The sequence below is a fragment of the Octodon degus genome, unplaced genomic scaffold, assembly GCF_000260255.1.
Source record: "Octodon degus isolate 3935 unplaced genomic scaffold, OctDeg1.0 scaffold00084, whole genome shotgun sequence".
NCBI classification, from domain to species: Eukaryota; Metazoa; Chordata; class Mammalia; order Rodentia; family Octodontidae; genus Octodon; species Octodon degus.
The window spans coordinates 9,549,948-9,559,313 of NW_004524660.1; the positions used below are offsets into that span (position 1 = coordinate 9,549,948).

Here is a 9,366-nt window from a genome sequence, read left to right on the forward strand (position 1 = left end):
CATCTATGATTCTTTCTCGAGAGAATAGCCAAGTAATATGAAAATTAAAACTTGTTCATTATCTTTTGCAATGGAAATCATCAGTGGTGCTTGCAAGTGGTGTCCATAACCGCATGGTGGCAAAGTCCTTGTTGCGATGAGCTCAGTGAGGTGAGAGGGAGGGGCGGCTGGAGACAGAAGACACCAACAACTGCTGACGCAACCAACAACTTCTGGAGACAGCACACCAACAACTTCTCCCTTGCAGCGGAGAAGAAAAAAGAGAGCCGTCAGCAGATTGACAAGCATGAAACACACTCATGTTGCTGATATCTTAAGTGGGTTAAATAATGCCATCTTGTCACCATGGAGTGGCCCATCAACAATTGGTTTTAAACTGAAACACAAAGAATTCCTCTATGGAAACACGTGGAAAGGAAACAAGGTGGTGTGAACGATGGTGGCAGTCCAGATAAGAGAAGAGAGCACACGGAAGTTCTTTTTTAATTGCGTTCACCTTTGACATAAAATAAGCAGCATACGCCTCAGCTGACAGTGACGATGAGCATTGTTCGAAGTAAAAAATAATGTCCTGAAGTCTTCCATTTGAAGCAAGGGTTACAGACAGCTTTTCCTCAGGCAGGCTCAGGACTTGAGTTCTTCCATGTCAACCATGTATTCAGGGGAAAATGAAAGTTCAATAAAGTTTAAACTTGGAAAAAGTTTTGCTAAGGCTTTGTCACCGAGGATGATGAGTTTCCCACATGCTACCATCTGTGATGAACCAAGGTTAAATCTTCCACATACACTCAAAGGCAAGTCTGAGCTCTCCCCGAGAACTAGACAGTTTTTCACTGACCTTATGAAAATGTATAACCAGCTCACACATCTCCTAATGTCAAAAATATACAAAACCTAAACTATTTGGAGGGCATCCAACACTGATTTTAGTAGGAAGCAGGAAGATGTATGGCTACTTTTCCTCTCACTCAGGGCCAGATTTATTCCAGGTCATCCTCAAAGGAAGAAAGATCTACTGAGTCTCAAGAGTTAGCCTAACACAAGTAGGAAAAAGAAAAGAGCTGACATCAGGAAAAGCCATATATTTTAACCATATTGAGTCAAAACGCAGCCTTTAAAGTTCCCTGTGAATGTTTTAAAAATGAAACAAGAAAGATCTGCAGTTGGCTGGTGTGGGGGCTGCCAGCTCTAAATAGCAACTACACCATGACCAGGACAATTTTTTCTTTCAGTGCCACCAAGCACATATAAGGGAATGGACTCACTTTGTTTTCTTCATAAATTCTGAACATGAAAAATATACCTAATTTCAATGTACTCCATTAGTGGAAATAAATTTGAAGTTCACTGTGTCTAGAAGTTTGTTTCTGCGAAGTTTATTTCAGGCCTTAGAGACATGGCTAAGATATGTTACTTAATCTGACATATGATTACTTCCTAATTATCTAACAAATATAAAGAAGAAATGTTAAATTTAGTTTCATGTGACTAAAGCAAGAAAAAAGACCCTTGAAACATTCTCCTCATCTCTCTCGCCACGGGATGACATTGTACCAGAGTACTGAGAACGGAAGGCAATGCAATACTGTTAAGGGGGACTCCAGAAACAGAAACGCTAGGATGTGTGGCTGCTGTCATGCACAAATAAGCGTCTGGTGTGAAAGGATGAGAATTTGATCTGCCAATTGCTAGAAGGCAAATTTCAATAATCAAAACTAAGTAAAGTCTGAAAAAGGGTAAATGAACAGCATAAATTACAGATTTTTAGCTGCATCTTAATTATTTTATGTCATGTAATAACTTATATTAATTTAAAGAAGTATTGCCTAATAGAAGTATCTATAATGTATGACATAAGTTATAAGAACTGATTTTCTAATTATTCAATTGAATACATAATTTTAGGTTATTTAAAGTTATTTCCTATTGTGACATAACTTTGCTGTGAATTTTTATTTTTTACACTAGGAAAGCTGTGTCCATCCTTTCTTGCTTCCCTTTTTCCTTTTATGCAAAGAAAACATTATCTCTAACCCCTGTCATAGTTATGGTCTGGTCAAAATGATGGGGAGGTGTAACAGAGAGCCTTTCTTCTTCAAAATTGCAAGAGGTAATTTGTCTAATCTGATGCATGTTACCTCTGTGCAAAGCACACATTTCTCAGTAGTCTAAAGAAGAACGTATTTCACCCCTTTTGGGAGTGCATGAAGAAAAATTTCTTTTGGGTGTGGTGAGTTCACTGATCCTTAGCTATTCCTACACACATACGAACTCATTGTTCAGTAAAAAAGCCCTCAAGAACACCGCTCGCGCTGTCTGGTTACATCGTAACTGGCATGCCGATGTGTCGCTGATCCAGTTGGTCTTATCTGATATCACACAAGTCCCAGAGCATATGTTGTTAGAAAAGGAAAAGCTGAAACATGTTTCTTTTTCCATAAACCTTCTACCCGTTCCTGGCTCCTCCTCATAATATTTAATGTTCTTGTGCTTTAAAAACGTGGCGCTAAAGTATTTCTGTTTAAGGATGGAAAAAGAAAAGGGAAGCTGCCAAGTGAAGAGGATTTGTCTGTATGAATAAATCAAAAACGCCAATAACCAAACCCTAGTGATATCTACAAGGAAAAGGATAGCGACCAGTGATTTGCCATGAGAGGGGAGAAGTGGAGAGCGAAAGGGGCAATTTTGAATATTCTACTTTAAATTACTGACAAATTCAGTCTGACCTTTGAACTCCATTTCTGAGCTACATAAAGTTAGAGAGAAATGGGTCAATTAGTACATGGCCTCTGAAGTCCCCCTCAATGCCAGAACCTGTCTCAAGTCAACAAATCTTTGTGGAGCAACCCCCCACCTCTGTTCCACTGTTTTATTGTGAATTCCAGGACCTCACACACACTAACAAGATCTCCACCTCTGAGGTGTCTCCCCAGCCATGAGGTACTATGATTTTACATTGTTTTTATCTTTATTATTTTTATTGTGTTCATAGTATGTTTGACATTTACCCAAAGTTATAGCAAGTATTAAAGGAAAAGAAGAATGCAAGCAGATTTACATTTCAGTAGATTTCGGCATGCTTCTGCTGCAAAACAGATGAGCTCAGTGAACCTAAAGATCATTAAAAAATGTCCAAAATAAGATTCACTCATGGGAGGGTTGACTGAGACTTCCAGGTATATGTTATTTAATTTTAAATCATGTCAGACTCTTCCACTGTAATACAGAATATTATTCTACCTATTGTAAAGTTGTTAAAAATACATAATTTGTGTAATTGCCTTTCAGACTTCCAGAGAGTAAAATATCAACGTTATTGTCACACAGGTTTTATTGAAAGGTTTGTTAAAGTAAAAGTAATCATGGAGAATTTTGAATATAGCACGACATCAAACCTGATTGCAAAGAGCTAGAGGAACATGTGTTGCAAGGGTTCCACATTATGTTGTTCTTAATATTCTTTATTATCTCACCAAATAGACCTGTCCACAAACACAGAGAATTTTCAGATCCTTAATAAAAATGAATTTAAAAAAATGTTTTTCTTACAATGCAAGGTACAGTACACACCTATTTATTTTAATTTAGATAATATAGCATATACAATGAGTATAATATAGCCAAAAAACTCATGGTATGAATTTGTGATTTTTTTCAAGTATCTACCCAAGTGTACAATCTTAAAAAGTTATTAACTTCTATAAGTTTTGCTGTACTTACATCTTAGTTCAGGAAATACTGGAACCTGTTTTATAAGTTTGCTGTGGAAACATATAAGATAATATTTTCTGGTCCTGTCCAGAACACATCAAGAAACAGAGGACTAGAAGTACTCCTGCCATGAGAGCCCGAACGCCGATTCTGCGATCGGTGTCAGTGCTTGTGTCTGGGCACGTCTCCCTTTACGGGTCACTTCTGACATAAGCTCTCTCCATGTGGAAGAAAGCGTGATGTGCTGCTGAGTATCAGCGTAGTCTAGGCCCGGGCAATGGTCCAGGGACCAGATGGCCGCTGCCGTCCACCTGGAACCATGTCACATCCATCAAGTGGCTTTGAAACACAAAAGAGAGTAATTTGAAATTATCTAATTATATGTTAGATAAATTTATTCTAAGAGACTAATGAAAAACCTAAACACAAATCATGAATTACAAATGGAATGTATTATGTCAGCATTTTGAAAGCTCCTGCGCCTTACCGTTGGATATTGTCTGTACCGTCTTCACGTCAGCCTTCAAAACGTCTCATTGAACTTTAATAATATCCACTTAACTGAAACTATGCTTCTGTTGCCTTGCACCAAATTATTAGGACCCACTTCTTACTTTGTTCTTTTCCCAACTCCCTGTGTAACACAGCAGCGCTCCCCGTCTTTCTGCCTCCTAAACAGGACTTCCTAAAGTTAACATCTTGAATGCAAAGAGCTACGTGCAATCTGCCACATTCTTCTTACGTGTTCTTTGTCTTTCTGAAAACTTAGATTTGTATGGAAATAATGCTTTCTATTGAAACCACTGTCTCTGTGCAGAAGGCTTCATACCAAGTTGCACTTTTTCCGTGCACTCATCACTTCCATTTCTCAGTGACGTTTTCCTGGCTGGGATAGGACTATTTTTGTCCTCAAGAAAACATTGGTATTTGAACCAAAAGAACTGTCTGTGAGTCAGAAAACCAAAAAAAAAAAAAAAAAGCCTGCTCCCTTACAAAACACAACAAGTCATTTAATGTATTCTGCCAATTCCTCTACCAACAGAAGAAAAAAGTAGATTGCAAGGACTAAAAAGCCTTTATATTTAATGTTTCAGTATTATTTTTTAAAGTCCACAAGATGTTGCTCACATCGCTGCAAAGGTAACATCGAAAATGTACACATATGCTGCGCTTCATTTTTAAAACAGAAAGCATGTAGTGATTGAGATGAGAAGTTACTTTCTGCCCACGGGACGACGATGTGGGTGTGTTGCTTTCTCACTTTACATGTTACTGTAAATATTGCCAGACAACACCCGCATCGCACAAAACCACAGCTGCCTTGGAGAAATCTGGGTGTGGAGCTAATTTAGATAATGAAACCGGTGTGCTTCCCATTAAGCGGGGAGGGTCACATGATTGCTCACATCTTTAGGCCCACGTGTCCACAGAGCACATGAGGGCGATTTCCTGCCTGCTTTCTTCTGGACAAGTTAAAATCGTAATCGACTGAGAAGCCAGGTCGTGGTGATTGAGCAAGACTTTCTGACACAGTCAACAGTGCCGTCAACAACAACAATATGCAGTTCTATGGAGCTTTCTCTTGAGAAAAGTACAATTGGAACCCTGAAGAACAAGAGGAGTCATTTTGCCTTTTCTCTTACCGATCCTCTGTTCCATCAACGACATGCAAAAGCACTTCAGGAGTAGTCCTCGATCCGGGAGCTTGCAATCTGGCGGTGTACCCAGAAACGAATGAATCATAGAGTGTGTCTGCATATTTCCAGGAGTCTATTTCAGAGAACAAGAGCAGACCGCAGGCTTATGCAGCACTAGCCCATGAGGAGCAGCAGAAGAGCAGAATGCAGGCTTATGCAGCACTAGCCCATGAGGAGCAGCAGGGCTCTCATCAAGACTCCTAAGAGAGGAAGAAGAAGAAATTGATAGAACCTTACAGGCCCTTCTCTGAAAAAGAGAGAGTTCGTATCACATTCGCAGGAAGATGCAATCATGAAAATCGAGCACCTGCTGCCACGTCCAATGGAAGGAAGAAGAGCGTGTGCTCTTGCCTTTACCAGATCTGGGCCATTCAGACGCTGCTTTGATGACAATAAGTTACCAAGCTGTGGGATTAAACTAGGATATGTACTACCTTATTGTGGCTCCTGAAAATAACTCATGTGAGTAGGCCGTTTTCAGACAATAACCTTGTATGAAAATATTCAAAGCTTTAAAAATTTAATCATTTGCCCTTTAAATCATTCATTCGTGTAAAGATTTTATCCCATAAACCACGAATGGATAAAATATTAGTCATGGACAAAGAAATACAGAACACAGACCAAGAAGTGTTTAGAAGTATCCGAGCAATTATATTTAATTATTTGAAATATGTTCTACATTATGCCTATATGTCACGGGCATCAGAGTCTTTGTTAGTGAAATAGAATCTCTACAAAGTATGACAATGAAATTACATTACGTTGCAGGTAAAGAAATCTCATATGTGAATCACTTCTTGGGTCTTGACACCAAACAGGAAGCCATTAAACAAGTGAACCTAAAAGCCCTGGCTGTGGAGGCCTCCAGCCTAAGGATGGTCTAGAAGGTAATCCTTTCAGAGCTTTCAAACAGCGAGTGGCTGGCATGCCATAGGTTTAGCACCACAACATGACTTCAGACCCCCTAGGAAAAAAGTAAAACAAATTTTGCCTGTTCCTTGTAGCAAGGGCTTCCCCAGAAAAGTGGTAAAATTCTATATAAAATCCTTCCATCTGTAACTTTGCTCTTCCTTTTAGTCTTGGTTTTCATTTCCCACTAGAGTTCTAGTAGAAGCTACCATTCTCCCAAAGTCTGTGCTTTGGAATTCTCTATTCCTTTGCCTTATGAGAGCAGCGTGACCTAGAAACCAACCTTTCTATTCTTTAGTTGCCTTCACGCTTACACTTTCATAGTTCTTCCCTGAAGAATTAACTGTTTTTTTCTTGACCCCTGTCATTTCATATCTCAATGTGATTGAGATGAGTTCACTGATAAAATTTGTTTTATTATTATTATTACTATTATTACTAACACTATTATTATTTTGGTTGCTGTTGGTTTTATTTTTGGTGTGACGGTGAGGGTATTTGGAAGCAATTTGCAATGGTGCTAGCAGAGGGAACAAATAAGACCTGCTGTCATCACCGCTGTGATTAGGCCTTCTAAAACCCAGTGAGGGGCTTGATCAAAGAAATTGTGGAGCAAAGGAAAATTAATTGCTTTTCCTTGAGCTCCAGCATCCACATTCTCTGGCCCTCAGACGTGAGAGGAGAAGCTCTGATTCTGTCGCGCTCCTGGACTTCCGCGAGCAGCCCCGCCCGAGGCCTTGGGTTCCGTACTGAACGACACCGCTGGCTTTCCTGTATCTGCAGTGCGCCGGTGGAACAACATGGGGCTTTCTTGGCCGCCACAGGCACTTATTCCTTATAATAAGTTCTCTTATGACGTTCTCTTATATATGTGTGTACCTCTTCTATTGGTGCTTTTCCTGCAGACGGTCTTGATTGAGAACAGCCCCATGGCACTTCATTTTTTCTGCTAAAACGCTTGAACAGCTTAACCACTTAGCCATGGGTGCATATGTCTGATTCCCTAATGAATATCCCAAGCTGAGAAATTCAATCCTGTTTATTTTAGCAACAGCCCTAGGGGAGGCAACAACCGCAGGAGAGGCAACCCCCTCAGTGAGCGGTTGTTAGAGGGACTGAGACTAATAGCTCTGTGTTCTCTGTTGTGGCACAGACAGTATGAGTTCAATACACCACGCACCTACTGCACAAAGAAAGGGTTCTATGCTTTTGAACATAGAAATGGCTTCAAAAACATGTCTATAGTACACCATATAGACTTCAGGAGATGAAGTAAACACTTTTCCATACAGTTCGATTTTTGCTTTGAGGACCCAATTCACAAAAAATAGTGGCTCGTGTTTGAGAGCACAGGTGCGCTGGCCGAGGGCGTGAAGCGTCCTCTTGTAAGCAGCCCTCCTCATGGAGCGCCCTAGACTGCGGTCGTTCCACCAATCAGTCGGCGAAAGACAGCAGGCCTCGCAGCCAGACAGGATAATCTGCTGGAAAGTGTATTGATCAAGTAGCAAGAGAGACATTTTTAATGTTAAGATCAATGCACTAATTCTCAGATTTTTCCACTGAAATGTATGAAGAAGAGCAGCACCTGCAGCATTATCATATGGCATTCCATCCTCACAGAGATACAAGGTTCAGCATGAAGCCAGACTTTCAGTATTCTTCTGCAAATGTCTCTAGGCATTGTCCCACTGGGACACAAACACTCACTCTGCCCAAGGAGCGGGAGGTTCCGGACGATCGTGGCGGTGTAGTGAAATGTCAGGAACGTGAACAAATGGAAAAATAAACTTTTGAAAATTCTGGTTACCCTACAATTATATTCCCACAAAGAAAGAAAAATCAAACATAAAAGTTTAATGAACTGTGAAGGTAAATGCTATCTTAAACAATTAACTTGATATCATTTATGTTATAACTGTACATTATATTTAAATATATGTAATATATGCTTACATAATAGATAAACAATATAAATATTAAAATGTTTAAAGTAAAATAAAATACTTGAAAACTATTTTTATTTATTTATAGAATACTCTCTATATACCTATCAACTTGCTTGATAAAAATAAATAAAATATAAATGAAAATTAACCTGAACAAATTGAGATTTCCTGTCAAGTTTGGTTTTGAGCTATAGTGTCATATTAGACATCTTCAGGTCATGCAAAAGGCTGGCCAGAATTTTAATTTGCTTTATTAAAAATAATAAATTTATTAAACGTCATAAAACTAAGATGGTAATCCTTACTAAGTTCTCTAGGATTAAGTAGCTTCATCTGAAAATTGAAAGATTCACAAAATTTAAAAACTTAATGTGCTTAATATCTAGCACAATACATACACTACAATTAATCAGTTATTCATCTCCATTCAGCGAGTTTTCTGAACTTCGTCTGGGAATGTTACTGGCTTTGAAACTGTGTCCAGGTCAGTAGTGACCAGCCAAGCTTTGCACTGTTCTGTGATTTGCAGAAATAAAGTAATTTTACAAAAGACATAAAAGTAGAGATCTAGTATTCTGAAATCCTTAAAAGTATTTTCTGTACAAACAGCAGTTTCATATTTGGCAGAAAAGAGCTGAGATGAAAGCCAGGAGCTATCTTAAATCTTAACGCAAAAGTTATCCCAAGCAATCTCAAGGCCCACATCCACACCATTAAACTGATTTATATTTTTTACTTTTTTGAATTTTAGGGAAGCGTCTACAGGGTGTTCAGGTTATCACTACTAGATCAGATTCCTAGTGATTCTCCTCTTTACAGCCTCCCAAGAGCCGGGATTCCGGTGCGCGCCACCACGCCCAGTCTCAATTGCAGTCTCAGCCAGCCCTGGGCAGTGGGTCCCTCGCGGCAGGCCGGGGAATCCAACCCCCGGCCCCTGTGCCTGCGTGCAGGCGCTTTAATCCGCTGAACTATTTAGCCTCCCCTCCATTAAACTGATGTAAATCTGCCATTCCCTTTGCAGTTCATTTCATTTCTGAGGCTCCTACCCTGAGCCCTCACCAGCCCAAACAACTGATGTCCAACTAGTCTTATCTCCTGCA

At 39.6% G+C, this 9,366-nt stretch overlaps 1 protein-coding gene across 1 annotated transcript in view; it reads left to right on the forward strand.

Moving 5' to 3' along the window:
- The window catches only part of Olfm3 (olfactomedin 3), a 204,872-nt gene that overhangs the window by 19,186 nt on the left and 176,320 nt on the right, over positions 1–9,366 (forward strand). The window lies entirely within an intron of this gene.